This window comes from Corvus cornix, chromosome 13, assembly GCF_000738735.6.
Source record: "Corvus cornix cornix isolate S_Up_H32 chromosome 13, ASM73873v5, whole genome shotgun sequence".
Classification (NCBI taxonomy): Eukaryota; Metazoa; Chordata; class Aves; order Passeriformes; family Corvidae; genus Corvus; species Corvus cornix.
This window is the reverse complement of record NC_046343.1, coordinates 11,028,834-11,045,816: the sequence shown is the minus strand read 5'-3', so window position 1 is coordinate 11,045,816 and position 16,983 is coordinate 11,028,834. Positions and strand designations below refer to the sequence as shown.

General features: G+C 39.2%; 1 protein-coding gene across 11 annotated transcripts in view; it reads left to right on the top strand.

Moving 5' to 3' along the window:
• RAPGEF6 (Rap guanine nucleotide exchange factor 6) overlaps positions 1–16,983 on the top strand; it is a 121,557-nt gene that overhangs the window by 573 nt on the left and 104,001 nt on the right. The gene's annotated exons all lie outside the window — the stretch shown is intronic.

Below are 16,983 nucleotides of genomic sequence, written 5' to 3'. Positions count from 1 at the left end.
GGGAGTATAGAAATGTGTGAGGCTGGTAAGCTAAAATAAAATGCATTTTCTAATTAACTGCCTTCTCTGTCCCTTCCCTACAAGCCCACAAGCCGGTCTGTAGTCAGCCCTGTATTTTTGGGAATGGTAATGTCATGGAGCATTAACTTAATAATGAAGTAAGTTTGATATAATTTGCATTTGTTGAAGGTCTGATTGGAGTTTGTTTGCTTACTTACCCTTTGCCTTCCTTTATTTGTTTCCCTTGCTGTGGTTTTTTTTTTTTTTTTTTAAATGTGCTCAAGAATTAGTGCTGTGAAGTGATACACTCTTGAGTTTTTCCCTTGGAGACTGGGAAACATCTGTTCTCCCTTGATACTTCAGTGGATAACAGAAATGTCCTGCCTGGTCTTCCTTATAAGTTAGTTATGGAAGGGCTACTCAGGGAACTGCTCAGAGGCTGGAGTACATGCTACCGGGACAGAGCCCCCTATTTACCTTTCAAGTCAGCCTAGTGAGTGAAATACAGAAGTTCAGTCCCAGTGGTTACTCGCTTTGGGATATCCAACACATTCCTCCTTGTGTCTCTAAATTAATGATGAGGTAGTCTCTGTGTCCATTCTTTTTTCCTTATTTTTAGCACTCCCCTCTTGCTTCAGACCTTTCTTTCTTTCTCTTCAGCTGGAGTCTTCAGTTAGCAAAATTCCTTTGCTAGTGTGGCTTGCAGTGTTGGGCAACTGGGTTCATCACAGAAGTGTCATTCATGAGTTGGCATTCCGTGCTGGCTTGTCGTGGCTTGGACTTTGGGAAACAGGTAATCTGGCCTGGCCCAGAACCTCTGCCCACCGCTCCTACTTGCTGTACCAACCTCTGTGGCTGTGTAGGGCTTTTTGTTCTTTTTTTAGGCATCCCCAATTTTTCCCCCAGCAGCTGTCATGGAATTATTTATGGTTATCACCTAGTTTAGGCAAAAACTGCCTTAAAATAATTATTTTACTTAACCTTGTAGTGTTAAACTGTAAGATATCATGACTGACTGCTTGTGGGTTTGTGTGCATTTGTGTAGGTTCCCATTGAGAGTGACATCAGGGTTGTGTGCAAGTTTGAATTTGCCAAGGTATCTTAGTTGCGGGAAAAAAAAATCTAATCTTTGCTAATCTAAGTAATAGTACTTCTAAAATGATTTTTAAAAAATCTGAATTCCCTTGTTTATTTGGCCCTGTTTTGGCAGGCTTTTAGAGACACTGCACAGTGAGACTACTGGTGATTAAAATTACACATGTACTTAAAACTTGGCAGGGTTGGGTCCTCGGTTCTTGCTGCCTGTTGCTGAGTAGATAATTACAATCAAGTCACTTTTGTTTTCTTGGGATGCTTTTGTTTACATACATTTAGAAAGAAAAGCTTGTCCCTAATTTGATAGCAGGGTATACCTGGGGATCTGTGCTACCTGCTCAGATACAAAGCGTGAAATCTCCTGTCACAGTCACGCTGACAGATTTTCCAAACATCTGCTCTGGGATGTGAGGACAGATGGCTATAGGGTGATAAGTGAACTGGAGAAAGCCACTGCAATTTTATTTATTTATTTATTTATTATCACCACCCTGGCTTGTCCCCTTTCCTTTGTAGGCTGCAAGACTTGAGGCAGGGAAGCTGAAACCTGCTTAGTGCAGCCATTAGGATCATACCCAAATTTTGGGTGTCCTTGCACAGGATGAATGATCTGGTGACTCCTGTCTTGAAGTATCCAGTTGTACACAGACAAAAAGTGTGGCTTCATTTCTCCCCTCCTACTCTGGTGGGAGGGTATCATCCCCTCTTCCCACACAAAATCGGCTGCACGGGGCTGCTTGTGCACTTGGACTGCGTTTTTGTACAGGAACCCCCTCAAATTCCCCAAGCTATGACTGGTATTTTATAATAAGCAAAAGCTGCTCATCCACATGAGTTTCAGGCGCTTTCAGTCCCTCTCTGCCCCTCTCTCTGTTTCTGCTCCTGCAGTTTATATGAGCAATTTACCTGGGTATTTATTACAAATTACAGGGTTGGGGCTGTGCTGATTAGTAGCATGGTCTGGTGCTTTGTTCCTGTCATCTGTGTAGTCTCTGGAAAAATACAGATAAACCCTCCACATGCCAGATTTTGCTTACAAGTAGTACAATTATCCATATGATTTTAATTGTAGATCTTTTTCTTGGCAAAATGTTTTAATTTCTAAGAACTACAAAACTAAGCAGGGAGATATTAAAATATTTTTGTAATTTACTTATTTTGAAATTTATCTCAGTGTCTTGCTCAAATAAGTATTTTAGTTCTTGATGCTACAAATATTTTTGTTTGGAAAAATATGAGTTAGGGCAAGTTTTCAGTGTTGTGGTAACATTCCAATGTTTGCTAATTGTTAAAGTGTATAAGTTATGCATATTAGGCATGTACACACTTGATTTTTTTTTTTTAGTTGTTGTTGCTCAGATACTTCATATGTTACAATCTTTAATTTATTTGCCAGAGGGAATTATTTTGATGAATTTGTAGGGATTGTAGCAAAAATTTAATGATGTGTACATTTTTATGTAATTGCTGTTGTGTTACTCCGTTTAGAATCTTTTTTGAAACTACCAAAGGCTGGCAAATATTTTGCTTCCTCTCCTCTCCCTTTTCTCTCCCTTGGTCCATCACTGGAGGTGCATATTGTTCATATGTGATGCAAGTGACTTCTCATGTGGAAAGAGTTCCAGAATGTTTCCTAGTGGATTGATGCCTGTTTATGTAGCAGATGCTGCTCTAGGATTTGAGTGAGTCCCATTTAGTCAAATCTTGCTGGTTCCCTGATGGCCTGTGACCCTGTGCTGACACTGGAAATAAATCTGTATACCTGTCTCTCAGGTATGGCCTGAAAGTGCAGAATTTGTGAGGCTTCTCTCAGATGTTAGTTTTGATAACAGATTATCCTAACAAATCATCCCTTCTGTCTAGTCAGACAGAGGAAACTGTGGCGGTAGTTGGATACTTAGTCTGAAAAAAACATGCCTATACTTAAACAATAGGATTTTGTACACTTGTTTAATATTTTAATATTTGCACTTTTCTCCCAGGGTGGTAAATCTGTGAGTGTTTATACATGCAGATCCTTCAGTGTTTGCTTGGAAATATGGGATTTATTGTGCAATGTTTTTGCTGTTTCTTGTCACAGGTGGGGATATTAGTAATTTGGAAATATTTTAATAGGAGAAAATCTTTGTTCAAAGCAGTAGGAGGGAAGGATGAATGCTTGTCCCACCGTGTGTGTGCTCTCATTAAAGGTTTAATTTTTTCTGAGGCCCAGAATTCCTTACCAGATCCATACAAAGGCTCTGATTTTGGTCTTTAGAGGAGTTGTTCATGCTGCCACAGATAAGGGCTCAGTGGTTGATAGGGCCAAACAGCAAATGATTGTGCTCCTTTTTCTTTGTCTTTCCTTCTCCTCCATGAGCATGCTCTCTTCCATTTTTCATGGAACCTTTTCCCAATATAGTATCTTTTTTAGTTCTTCATGACTTTGTTCTAGACAGTGTTTACTTTCGTGGTTCAGAAAGCTTTGCCTTTATTTGACTTCAAAGAGTTGGAGTTTATACTTAGAGCTCTTGTATTTTCCTAACTTCATCTTGCAGTAGTTCTTGATTAATGTTAATTTGACTTCATTTGGCAATACTAATTCCGTCTTCTCTTCCTGTTCCCTTTTTATTAATACAGTGGAAAGAGGAAAAAACCTAATTTGCAGAATTTTCTCATAACAGGGTCTGCTGTTTGGAGTGTGTATGTGATGCTTCTTGATGGCTTAGATATAGAGAAATAGATCTGCGTGAATGTAAATCATGCACAAATAGTACATTGATGGGCATTATAAAATAGCTGTAATAAATAAAATAAATTATTGCTGACAGCATAACAAAGGCACTCTTGTACTGTAGCACAGCTGAGCCAAACAGAGGAGAACATCTGCTTCTTGTTTCCAGAAATAACTGGTATTTCGAAGTGTTTTTTTTCATCTTATTAATAATTTTCTCAAAATTTGGTAGGTGAAATGGGATTAACCATTGTTAAAATCTATTGTTTCTATAATCTGAGGTGAGCTTTTAGGAGTGTAACTGTATCAAGGGTGTTGGTTTTGGATAGCCTTTGAAAGTAATTAGAATTGTAGAGTCACCACAAAAGTGGAGATGCTTGCAGTTATTGTAAAGCCAAAAGAAATTTGTGTTAAATGAAGATGCAGATGCTAGTTTCTATTTAGTAAAAACCCCTTACTGTTAGTATGTGGGCCTCCAAAACAGGGACAGAGGAGTGATGGAAACCTGACTCCTGTCATAATTTTCTACTACCTAACCTCTGTCTTACACTTTCATTCCCAATTTTTGGTGATCTGTTCTTTTATAGGTGACACTTTGTAAGACTTTGTCATGCAGGTAACAGTTCTGAAGCTCAAACTGAAGATGAGGAGCAGCCAACTGTTGTAAAATCCTTGAGATTGTTCTGTGTCTTTCTGCTTTAGTATCTTTGCCAGAGAATCTCCTGAAAACTTGATCAAAGATGTGCTACATAACTTTAATCTCTCACCATGCAGAGACTTGGGCTGCTCTTGGCATGTGACTATGTTGGGAAGCTGGAAAAGACCTTTAAAGTGGAAAAATTAGTTATCACTGGTGATAACCAAAGTGATAGGAACACGTACTAACATGCCTGCAATTTATTGCTAACGAATTCCTTCCTGGGTCCTTGTGTACCCTGTGCAGATAGCCTTTCTGCGCTCATAGGGCAACAATTATCTTTTACAGTTAGAAAAACATAAAACCTTGTAATATGAATAATTTATAAATAGTTCTGTGAAGGCAACAGTTACAGTTTTATTTATGGTCAGTATGATTGAAAAATCACGTGCGCAAAAATTTTTTCATGGACAAGAATGTTGAGTAACTGCAGCTTTAGAGAAAGACGTTGAGAGTGCATGCATTTCATTGACACCATATTCCATCAGCATCTTGCTAGGACTAGGAAAGACCTAGACTTGTGAGGGTTACTTAAATATTAGATTAGTCTCTTTAAATAAAATGAGTTGTAAAGCTTTTTTATAGCCACCTACTAAAACCAAAGTTCAGAACAGAGGTACATGAGGAATGGCACATTGAGGATCATAGTGGTGGCTGACACCTCTTAAGATTGAGTCTTATTCGAAAGCAGACTATAGTTTCTGTGTTAATGAAGTTGAAATTCTTACTACTTTTAATGAAACAGTCATAAACCTTCTTTCTTCCTTCTGCGCTTCCCCGCCACATAGCTTTGAGTTGAAGGTAAAACAAAACTACATTTTTTTTTCCCAGCTGCTCATTAAATTAATGTATTTAAGCTCATGGTAAATACAGCAATGCCAATCCTGGAGGATTGTCCAACAAGCCTCAAAGCTTTGGGAAAACAGTGTCTCTTCACCTGTCAGCTTGATGGGTTAGGAAGTTTTTAGTGTTTAGATTTTCCTCTATTTTGTCTTGTGCTTTAGGTAGGTAGTTGTCTCTTAATTCTATTTCTTAACATAGTTGTCTCTTAATTCTATTTCTTAACATAGTTGTCTCTTATTCTATTTCTTAACATCTCAATTAGATCTGTGGTTTTCCTGTAATAAAAAAAGCCAAGCATGCAAACTGTTGTTTTACCTCAATAGATGCTGCTTGATAATTAATTTTCATAAACTTTGTGTTTGCACCTTGTTTTCTGAGGTGATCAAGAGTGATGTTCTTTGACAGATGTATTTTTATCTTTTATTCCAAAGATTCAGATAAATACCAATTGGCGCACGTTGGTAGTAGTTGTTCAGTCTTCCTAAACATCCCGGAAAAACCAGTGCAGGTAAAATGTGGTGTCCCCCTCCCCAATACTGGGCAGGGTGAAATCTCTTCTCTGGATAATTGAAATGAACCTTGATTAGCATCTTTAATCTGTAACTGATCATAGGATTGACTTTGAATTTACAAAATCTTACTTTAAAATCAGTTGTGTTTGGTTTTTTTACGTTTTCATTGCTATGTGGACGCAGTTCCGTGCTCATGACATACAGTTGAATTATTGGCCAGAGGTACTCAACAACGTGGCGTATATCAGTATCCAAATAATTCAGATCATCACTACCTGGAGCCTTAAGTACAACACACTTTCTGAAGTTGAAATCAGCCCTAAATTAGGTGGACATAAAAAATAAAATCTGCTGTTTCAAATAAACCAAAATACAATACTGGAACATTTACCAGCTTTAACAAATGTTAATATATGTAAATACCCAGCTATATGGGCTTCAATATCTGTCTTAGCAAGGTTTTTTGCTCGTTTTTGAACATTTTTTTGAGTTTGTTGTTGTTGTGCTCTCATCAGCAAGCCTGAAGGTGTTGCTCATGTTAGTCTTTGGATTATTTATGTCTTAAGAGACATAAGTAACATTATGTTAAGTCTTGGACAAGGTACCTTGTTCACAGAGGCGGGATCTGGTTTGGCTGTTCTGCAGCTATTGTCTGGTTGGAATACCTGCAAGGAAACTCTGCTGGTAGTTCTCAGAAATAAGTATTTTTTCCAGCTTTCCTAACAGTAAAGCCTGTTGACTTCAGTCAGACATTGATTTGTGGTTCCAATGAAATAAATCAGGTTTCAGGGAACTGCTTGAGTTTTGACTACATTTACTGGCTTTACTGAAGTGACATTGACAAGATTTTTCTGAAATTTAGAGTCTGTCTAACAAAGTTTCCTTGTTCAAAAAAACGTAATATTAAAAAAGTAGAGAAAATCAGCATGAGTGTTTTGGGATGGGTGAGTGTTTTGATTTTTTAGAGTCTGTGTCCATATTAACCTGTTTTGTGGGTAAGGATGTTGAGCACTGTCCTGGAAAGGAAAATTTGGGCAGGGGTGAAAGGAGTAAAACAAACTGTGATGGAGACAGGGAAACACTGTGATGTTTAAGTTGCCTTGGAGTAGGTGTATATAATTTGTTAATTATTTTTGGAAGATCGTTGTGAACCACAGCTGTTTAAAAAAAAAAAAAGTCAAAACCAAACCCACAAAAAATGAAATGCCAAGGAAAGCAAACTTTTAATAAAAATTCTGGGAAGTAAATTAGACTGAACATTCAGTGTTCATCACCTTGTGTAGGTGGAACATGCATAGGATTGTTCCATCTAATAGCTGTGACTTTGTGGTATCTGATCTCCCTGGCAGCTGAGGGATGATCAGGGCTTCTTCATTGGTTAAATGAGTATTTGATGCTTCTATCATTGTGGTGTAAAGTCATGGACATTGCTCCTGTAAGTGTCTCTGTGATTGGCTTGGAGCAGCGTTGTTAAAACTGGTTGGGATCATGTTGGTTTCTGAAATACCTTCTTTAAATATGGTTCTCTGAAGGGTCCTTGGGACTGTGTTGCTGCTGCTTTTCCTGGTATGGGTAGACCGTAGGGTTTTTGTTTGTAGTGGTCACTCACAGCTGTGTCTCTAAGCCAAACATCTTGTCACCCTCTGGGAAGAATGGTTGGCATGCTTTAGCCTCTCCTTGTGCTGATACTGTGCAGTGGAGTCTTTCACCTCTTTGTCACAGAATCACAGAATGGTTTGGATTGGAAGGGGTCTTAAAGACCCTCCTTTTCCAACCCCCTGTCATGGGCAGGGACACCTTCCACTAGACCAGGCTGCGCTAAGCCCAGTCCAACCTGGCCTTGAAAACTTCCAGGGATGGGGCATCCATGTTCCAGTGTCTCACCTTGGAAGAGCAGAAGTGTACAGATGTTTTGTGTCTGTGACAAGTGATGCTGTTTGGTTCTCTGCGCAGAATTGGAAGGGTTATTCTAAGTTATCTGCCCTGGCCCTTTCTTCCTGCATGTTTCATTCTGCTCTTGGGCCATGACTAATGAAAATTCCTTCATCTAGTGTAAAGTCTGCTCACCAGAACATAGATGTATTAAAAAGGAGATGAAATTACAGTGCACTAAAAACCCTGTGGACAGTGGTTCATGTGTATTGGCATTGTTTGCAGAAAGTTGAGGGTTTGTGTGTAGTGAGTCACTGAGTTACACATCACAAGGTAAAAAGCTGTTCTGCCATCCTTGTTTGTCTCCTGCATGTAATTTCCAATTCTGATTCACTGAAATGAAGTGGTGAGCAAGAATGTAGTTCTGTTATGGGATACAAGTGAGTGGATATTTTAAAGCACTGGCTCAGCCTTTTTGAACATGTGGTGTACCTATTCCCAATGCTAGTCCAGTTTACATGAAGAAATGTGAGTGCAGTTGGGTCAAGCTGAGAAAGAGCTACAAGTTAACCATGGGGAACTTGAGGAATTGTATTAGAATCAAAAAACATCCTAAGTTGAAAGGGATCCACAAGGATTATTGAACCCAGCTCTTGTCCCTGCACAGGACCACCGAAGAATGAATGGAGCTGATGAGCACAGCTGGTGCCTTCCAGCATTTCTTGTGTCTAAGTCTTGGTGGAATTGTTGAATCCGAACATCCTACTTAAGTGTAATGGTTATGTTGTATCTCTTGTGTGTAGTTACACAAAAACGTCAGAGGCTGTTGCCTAAACTAACTTGCCTCTGCACGTTGGGGTTCATTTGAAGGAAGTAAGGCCACAGCAAAAGTGGTAGCAAAACATTTTGGCTTTGTAATTTGTGTGTCGGTGTCTCTTGCTTTCTGTGACTGGTCTATGCACCTGTTTGTGTGTGGGTGTCTGCTGCACACCTTGTGTATATAATTTTTAGATATCTTTTCTCCAAGATATATGTACAATAAGGATTTTAAAGGAAATTATATTCTAAGGCACTCTTATATGTATGACTCTTGTATGAGAGGAAAGAAGATGATCACAATCTGTGTGTGTTGATGGCTCTGCAGAGCAAGATAGGTCAGAGGTGCTTGCAGGAATTCTGCTCTCAGACCTGGGGGGAGGAACTTTTCCTGATTGGTGATGGCAGGCATCGGTGTCTTCCCTCTGGAAGAGCTGTCCTCAGCCTAAAGGAAATGCTCTTGAGTATTTTTACAGAATCACAGAATCACTAAGTTTGGAAAAGACCTCCGAGATCAAGTCCAACCGTGAACCCAGCAGCAACATCGTGTTTACCACTAATCCATGTCCTTAAGTGCCTTGTTCACACAGTTGTTTTGAATGCTTCCAGGGATGGTGACTCTTCTACCACCCTGAGCAGTCTGTTCCAATGCTTGACAGCCCTTTCCATGAAAAAAGTTTTCCTAATATCCAAGCTAAATGTCCTCTGGTGCAGCTTGAGGTCATTTTCTCGCATCCTGTCACTTGTTACCTAGGAGAAGAACTTCGTGTCATTCTTTAATTCACCCAGAGTCTGGTATGTGTAGGAGCAGCTTTGTCTGAAGCCCCTGTTGTCCAGGCATGGTTTGATCTCTTTTTAGTGCTTTTTTGTTTTCTTTTTTAAAGCTTGTGCTGCTGTTGCAATCCTAATACAGAGTGATTCTCAAGCACAGATTTCATTAACATTGTGCCTTTTGGTTCAGTGCTGGCTGGTTGAAGGAATTTGAGAATCTGGTGTGAGTGTAGGTAAGACTATTTAACCAAACATCTCTAGAATTCATCAAGTTCTTAATCTGCCTATGAAGTTATTCTCAAAGCACAAAGTCTTCTCCAAGTCTCCGTCCCTTTTCCTTCATCTTGTTCAGAAAGTTTGGTGTCTGATATTGATGCTGTCCTGTATCTGCCTTGAGGTGTTTGTTGTGCAGCCCCTGTCTCTGTTCAGGCTTTCAGGGGGATGTTAGGATGTCCTGAGAGGGCTGCACATCCTTTCTACTCTTTATATTTTGTTCCAAGAAGGTCTTTAGAAGATTCACTCAGTGGTTCTGGGGTTTTCTGGACTGATTATATAGTTATCAGCAAGGCTTTTGTGTTGGAGAGATGATTGTAAAACAAGCTCACTGTTTTCACTGTGTGGTTCAGAGTGTACTAGAAACTTATACAGACAGTATTTAGAGATATTTTTCAAGCTGTTGGCCAAAGTAACTGTAACTAAAACCCAGAGATCACAGCAGCTTGTTTCATGATAATCTTCACACTAAATGCAGGATATAGGACTCAGCAGATGTGATTGTGCAGACTAGGTCATACATTAGTATTGATCAGATATTTCAAGGCCTGATTCTCTAAACTGTGATGGTAAGGTGGTGGTAAATTTAGCTTGTAGGGGGCTGAAAAATGACTCAAATTTCTGCCCATTGTTGTCACAGAAGACACTCAGTGCTCCAGAACAGCTGTGGGGACCTTGTGAGCCGCAGCTGGTGCCAGTGGGCAGGTGGTGCCTGCAGTGTTTCCTCTCTGTTCCCCAGCCTGCAAACATGGAAATCTGGGGACAACTAAACTCATACCTGTAACTTTCCAAGATAAGATTGGTTTGGTTCTTTCCAGAAGGTAATATGACTTCTGCTTCATATAAACCCTGTTAAAGGAGCAAGTGGAGTTAGAGTGTATCAGGGTGGCTGTTCCCAGTGATCTGCCAAGGAGCATGTGAAGAGTTATTGCTCCAAGATTACTTTTCCTGTCCTTGCTTCTACTGTTCCTGAAAAACTGTTTTTTCATTTTATTGACAGCTGTGACAGCCCTGAGAGTAAAACCAGAAATTATGGTGAAGTCTTGAAATTTTTTATTGGAACTTACTTCCTTTAGTATATACTTTTCCCTGTGAAGTACGGTCATGCACTTAGTTTCCTCTGTGGAGTGATAATTTAACTAAAAGTTTTCATGTATGAATTAAAGTTTAAATGTGTAATGTAATATTTTTCTACAAAGCTATTTCTTATTGTAGTATCTGAATTTAAAAAACTTATTTCATGGACTGATTAGGTAGTAAGAGTGTGTTTTTCAATGCTTAATCTGACCTAAAAGATGAGCCTAGTGCCTTGTTACTGACCTTGCAATAGGAACTTTGAGATACTAGAATAGTGAAAAAGGGCCAGAAAAGGGTGTGGAAGGAGGTGGGAGAGAACTGCAAGTTATACTTGGCATTCAGAAAAGTTGCCAAATGGAAAAAAACACATTTCTTTTCTGCTTTTGTTCTCCAAAATGCAAAGGGTGGAGGATAAGCAGTCAGGATGTGTAGGTAGTAAATTCCTCACAGAAACAGTATTAAAGCTGCAAAACACTGTAGTGAATAAAAAGGTAACTATAAAAAAAAAATTTTTCAAAAGAAAATCTCCTCAGGCAGTATACCCAAACTTATTTTGTATAAGCTTCAGAGAGGAGTTCTCTGTAATGTTTATTTTAATTAACTGTTTCTTATGTCACGTTGTGTAAGGAGAGCTGGATATTTGTCTACAGTGAAAATAAATAGTAAGAGAGTAGTAGCCTTAAGGAACTTGTGTGTATGTGTGCTGTGAGAGGAAACTGAGGTGCCTGTGCCCAGGTTTTGCCCGCTTGTGGGCAGCCCCGTTTCTGAGGAGCAGAAGCGAGGAAGCCGAACATCTGTAAGCAGCTGTCTGACATCCCTGCTGTGCTGCTGAGTGCACTGATCACACACTGCTGCTGTTTACTACATGGCTCTGTCTAATAACCCTGGTGCGCAATGGCTGATCCTCCTATCCCAAGAATGTAAAAAGCTGGCAGTCTTCAGATGGAAGTGAGTCCCTTGGCATTAAAAGGTGGCTTGTGGTGGTCTTGTCACTGGCAAAGAAGCTGCACACTTCTCAGGACCATTCCAGATAAGCCTCCAGTTGGCAGGGAAGTGCAAAACACTTTGCCAGGCATGTGCGAAATGAGTTTTTGTTGAGAAGTGTATTGAGATTAGCTTGATAAAGTCTGTCCAGGGCTTTGATGCCCTTCCTTGTAAGAGGCCCGATATTGCCATAAAAGAATTCTGCTCATGTTGGTATTGCCAGACAAGCTGTTTCTAAAATTTGGAGGTCTTCTTGTTGCAATGGCTCCAGGCTTAAAATATAGAGTGTTTTCCTTTGTTTGATGGTACTGTGATACACCCTTCTTCCTCTTTTGATGATTTCAATGCAGTATTTTTGGAAATACCCTGAGTTCAGGGAAGCATGCACAAATTAGTTAGCATTCTGCATCTGGTTTCTTGAGGTTCCTTAGCTCTGCTAATTATTGGTTAGCTTTTAGCATGTCAGGAGTGTAGCAAATTCTTGATGAATGGAACAAAAATAACTGCCTTAAGGGATGCTCTCTTTGTAATCTTTTTGTGCCTGATTAAAGCATTGACATTTAAGCATTCCGTCCTTCAAAGACTGATCATTAATGAACCTTGAATGTTGGTCCTGTTGGTCTGGAGGGAAGGAATTCCTGTGGTGGTGTGTTGTGTTGCAGGCACATACAGTTTGGCCTTGTGGCCAAATATGAATTCCTATAAAGAGAGAGTTCCAGAGCTGTTGTTATGTTTTTTACTTTGGCAGTTTGTATTTGAGGGAGCTGAGGAGTGAGGTTTGTCTTTGTAAACTGTATCATGGGTTTAGTGTTGAAAGGTGATGGTACTGTTTTTGTTCCACTTCAATTTTGGGAGCTTTATGATGCTCTTGTCACAAAGAGTTGTGCATGCCAATGGCCACTAGATACTGTGGGGAGGTTATTCTACTAAATCTCATTTACTTGATCCTGCATTTTCAGGGTTCTTTGTAACATGTCCAGCCTCCAGTAGGCTGTGTTGATTTGGCTGAGTAAAATTGTTCTTTCCAACTGTTGCAGAAGAAGTTTCTGTTCCTGTTTCCCATTTGAAGTAGGAAGGAAACTGGCAGTCCTATGTCAGACTGCTGACCTCCTGTTAAACGCATTTACTGCTTCCCTTGTGTTGGATAGAAAGGCTTCCTTCAACAAACTCCTCTACAGATGCCGTTATAGGTGACTTACAAGATGCCTGTCAGTGTCTTCTTGTTCTGGTTCTTCCAAACAGACGTGCAGGGATTAAAGGGTATCATCCAGCTGGTGTGATCATTAGAAACGATCTTTTATCTTGTGTATCTGGCCTACCATCCTACCACTTCAGCCCAATTCCTGAGGCATTGGGGTACATTTCCTGGTGAAGTCCATGGCTAAAGAGAGGAACTTTTTTCTGTTTTGTTTCCCCTCTGTTCACATTATGTAGATGAAGGTGATTATGGAGTATAGCAGACCTGTAGGTAACAGGTGCTTCATAACCTATCAGAGCTGAGTACAACCATGTTTTTAAGAAAAATTGAGAATTTCCTTTGCGTTTAGTTTGGGTCTCTCAAATGCAGCAAATCTGGCTCTGTAAAATCTGGAGGTCATGGACTTCAGTGTTTCGTATGGCGAATAGTAATATTGCTTTGATTTTTCCCAAGCTCTAGTTTGACTCTAGTAGAACGTTTTTTTAAAATGTATTTTTATATGAAATATAATTACATAGCTTTCACGGTTTTGAATGCTAATGTAATAAAGTGAGAAGCCTTAGATAACAGGTTCATTCCTTCTAGCCCTTGGACAGAGTGTACTTGGTAAGTGCTGCAATGGACCAGCTGCCTGAGTGGGAGGCTGAGACACTCTAAATGCACAGCTTTCCAAGAAAACACACAACAGAGATGTCTTAATTTTCAGTGTAATTGTGTAAAATGTCTGAGCTGCGATACTGGATCCTTCTGTTTCTCCTGTGTTGGGGGGACTGGGATCTAGAGTGTGTGTTCTCCGTGGTTGCAGTCACAGGCATGACTGTCCGAGAGATCGTGGTGGTGTAATATTTGTTGCAGCATTCTGCTGCTGTGTCCAGACATTGCCTTTCATCTCCCTGTGTGGATCCTCTCTTTTAATGTGAGCTGATGAGTCAAAAGTTGGCATATTAAAGGAAGGCATTGCAACACTGCTAATAAATCCAACTTTGCTCAGATTAAGTTTAGAGTTTAATATTAGTTGTTTGGGTTTTTTGTTTCATTTTTTTTTCATCATCAGTAAATAATGGTAGTATTGCTCTCTTAAAACAGAAATCTTATTTTTAGGTGAGATCCTTGATTCATTTAAAAGTGGGTTTGTTGTACTTCCATAGAGGTTGTGGTTGGCTAACACTGGAGGAGCAAGAGGCTGGAGGAATCTCTGGTGTGTTGCATTACAAATTGTGTTGATCATGGTTTCCTAGGATGAGAAAGGTAGAATTGGCTTGTTTTGATTTTTGTAGTCAAAGCTGATTGTAACCTCTAAAGTTTTTGGTCTGCTTAAGGATTGAATGGCTCATTGGAGAAGAAGAGGCTTCTGTGTCATCTCATATACTACAACCCAGCTGAAGGAGCCTGTGTCTCACGTGTTATCAATTAGTAAGTGTTTGATTTTAGTATGGAGGTGGAGGAGGCAGTTCCTTGGCATCATCTATAGTTCTGTGGATGTTAGTCATGAAGTTTGTTGCACTTTGTGAAGCTGGATGCCTGGTGGGTAGGCTGCAGGATTTGGAGCTAGAAATTCCTGAGTAACAATATTATCTTGTGGTTGATTCAGTCTGTTAACGGTATGCTTGTTTGTTGTTCTTCCTAATGTTGAAGTTGTTAATTTTCTTAATTAGAATTATTCCCTTTGTAACATTATGCATCAGTGATCAATGTAATGACTAGGGAAGTGCACAGTTATCTGTACCTCTGACATTTATTTGATTTGATTTCAAACTTGAAACCTAGCTAGATGAATATGCATATGCAAATGTAGCTCCTCAGTTTGAATCTGTAAGCTTGTGGTTTATGGCACAGGTATTGCTGAGAAATACAAAGGTAAATGTTAAAGTGGCAGAGCATCAGTTCCTAGAGTTTTGCCATGGTGGTTTGCATTCAAATGTTTCAGTGAGATAAATCTGGCTAATTTTTTTGTTATGAGTGAAGGTGCGAAGAGCTACTGATTAATCCTGGTTTTGGTTTCTGGTTTGGTTTTCTTTTTTTTTTTTGGTGAGGGATATAAGTATATTTGCTGCTACTGTGTGGGCACAATGAACACAGGCATGTTAACCTTTCTCAGTGTGTGAGAGGATATTGTAGTAGTTGAGGCAGTAGTAAAATTTGTGGGAATCTATATTCGGATAATTTAGACTCTCTAAGAAATATCGCCTCCTATACATTGCAGTAACTTTCTTGGATTGCTCTGTTTGCTAGTGCTTGGGTATCCTAATACCAGGATGTAGAAGTAATTACTGGTGATCATATTACTGCTGTCCACTACAGGAATTCCTTCATAGCTCATAATGACATTATTATGGGAATAAAGTATCTGGAGCTTGATTTTTCTTTTTTCCTTCAGTGGTTTTATTGAAAAAGACTGAAGGAGAGCGTTACATTTGTATGATATTTTATTCTCCAATTATAATCTCATCATTCTCTTCCTGTTTTACTGATGCACCGAAACATTTTTAGGCATTTAGTAGAGCTTTATTCCTCTCCCTTACCTAGATACTGAGTGGGTGATTTAAATTACAATATTGATAATGATCTCATTTTGCCTTCACTATTATTTATTTAGCAGGACTTAATTTCTGGACAGACATGATCTTTCCTTGCTTTAATTCACAAAGAAGTAAGAAATTACACACAGAAAAATCATAAATATTCTTACCCATTTGTATAAAACTCCGACAATCAATATGATGGAAAAACCTGCAGTAAAGTGTTGTTATTGTGTCTGTCAGTCCTTCTCTGTATGAGATACCTGTTGAGCTGTAGTATGGGATCTCGGTTATAACATTCACTTGCTGCAAAGGTACATTGGGCAAAACGTGATGAAAACATTGACAATGGAGTGTTTATATGTTAAATATGAACCAGCAGTTGCTAGTCCAGGAGGGAGGAAAGAGAACAAGAACTGGAGCATTTTCTGCAGTAAGAGCAAAGTCATGTGTAGGTAACAACTGAGGTGTTTAATATGTCTGAGCTGCACTCAGCCTCACTGCCAGTATGGATAAGCATAGAACTTTGGATTTCATCCTCCACCTCCTCTCTCCTCATCCCCAGGTTTCCGTACCAAATTTCTTATTTAATGAGAATGTACCTTCTTTTTTTTCTAAATGTTTCAGTGTTCTGACCTTTCCTAACAGAATTCCTTGTTTTCTTAAGAAGAAATTTCAGATGTTGACACTTTTCCTCTGAAAAGAGCAGGGAGTTTGTGAATCAGAGGAGCTGATGTTTTTGGAGTTACGATCAAAAGGTTTTAACTGAAATATTGCTATTTGATGGATTCTTGTCCTCTGGAAGGAAAGGTAATTCTGACAAGTGGTCAGCTGCTTGACTAACAAATTGTTAATTAAACTGGAAGCCTGAAATTGCCCATTTTTGGGGTGGATTTTTCAAGAGCCTGGGTTAGGAGGCTGATTTTACGATCTTTGTATTATTTAAAACTGTTTGGTATAAAGTCTTGCTCTTTGATAATTTTGTATATTCTGTGCTTCTCATCCTGTTGAATTTCAGGAGCTCAGGGTTTTTGAGGCAGTTTGTTTTTCTGTTATCAGTATGTAAGTCTGAAAGATATTTTAAAATTAAGTAATGTATGTCTGGGAACTTTATGGTAATGTTTTAGTTGAAGGCAGTTTTTCATAGCTGTATGTTTGTTCTTAACTGTAAAAAGGGCTGAACAGTGCTTGAGATACTCAAAACTCTCCATGAGCTGCTTGCTTTGGAGCAGTGACATCTGATGTTCTGTCTCTCCAGTTCAGGACCCTTGGAACTTCACTCTGCAAAATCAGCTTTTCCAAAGGAAGTTTTTTTTCCTCTGGCGAAGTCAGGGTTCCAGAAATGCTGACTCTGTGATGAAACAGCAGTAAAAATAATATAAAATTTTCCCTCCCTCATTCCTTTAAATGTTTTTCTTTCTACCAAAGTCCTATATCAACATAATCCAGGGTTCTGAGGTGGAAGGTGTTTATCTGGATTGGGTGTGGGGAGCGATTGGTGAGTAGAGAAACTTTTTGTTTTATTTTCATATAGAAAGACTTCAGTTCTTTTCTTTTTAGAAGTATGCCACTGAATTGAGGTATTTTCAGTCTATCAATAAACTGTAATAGTG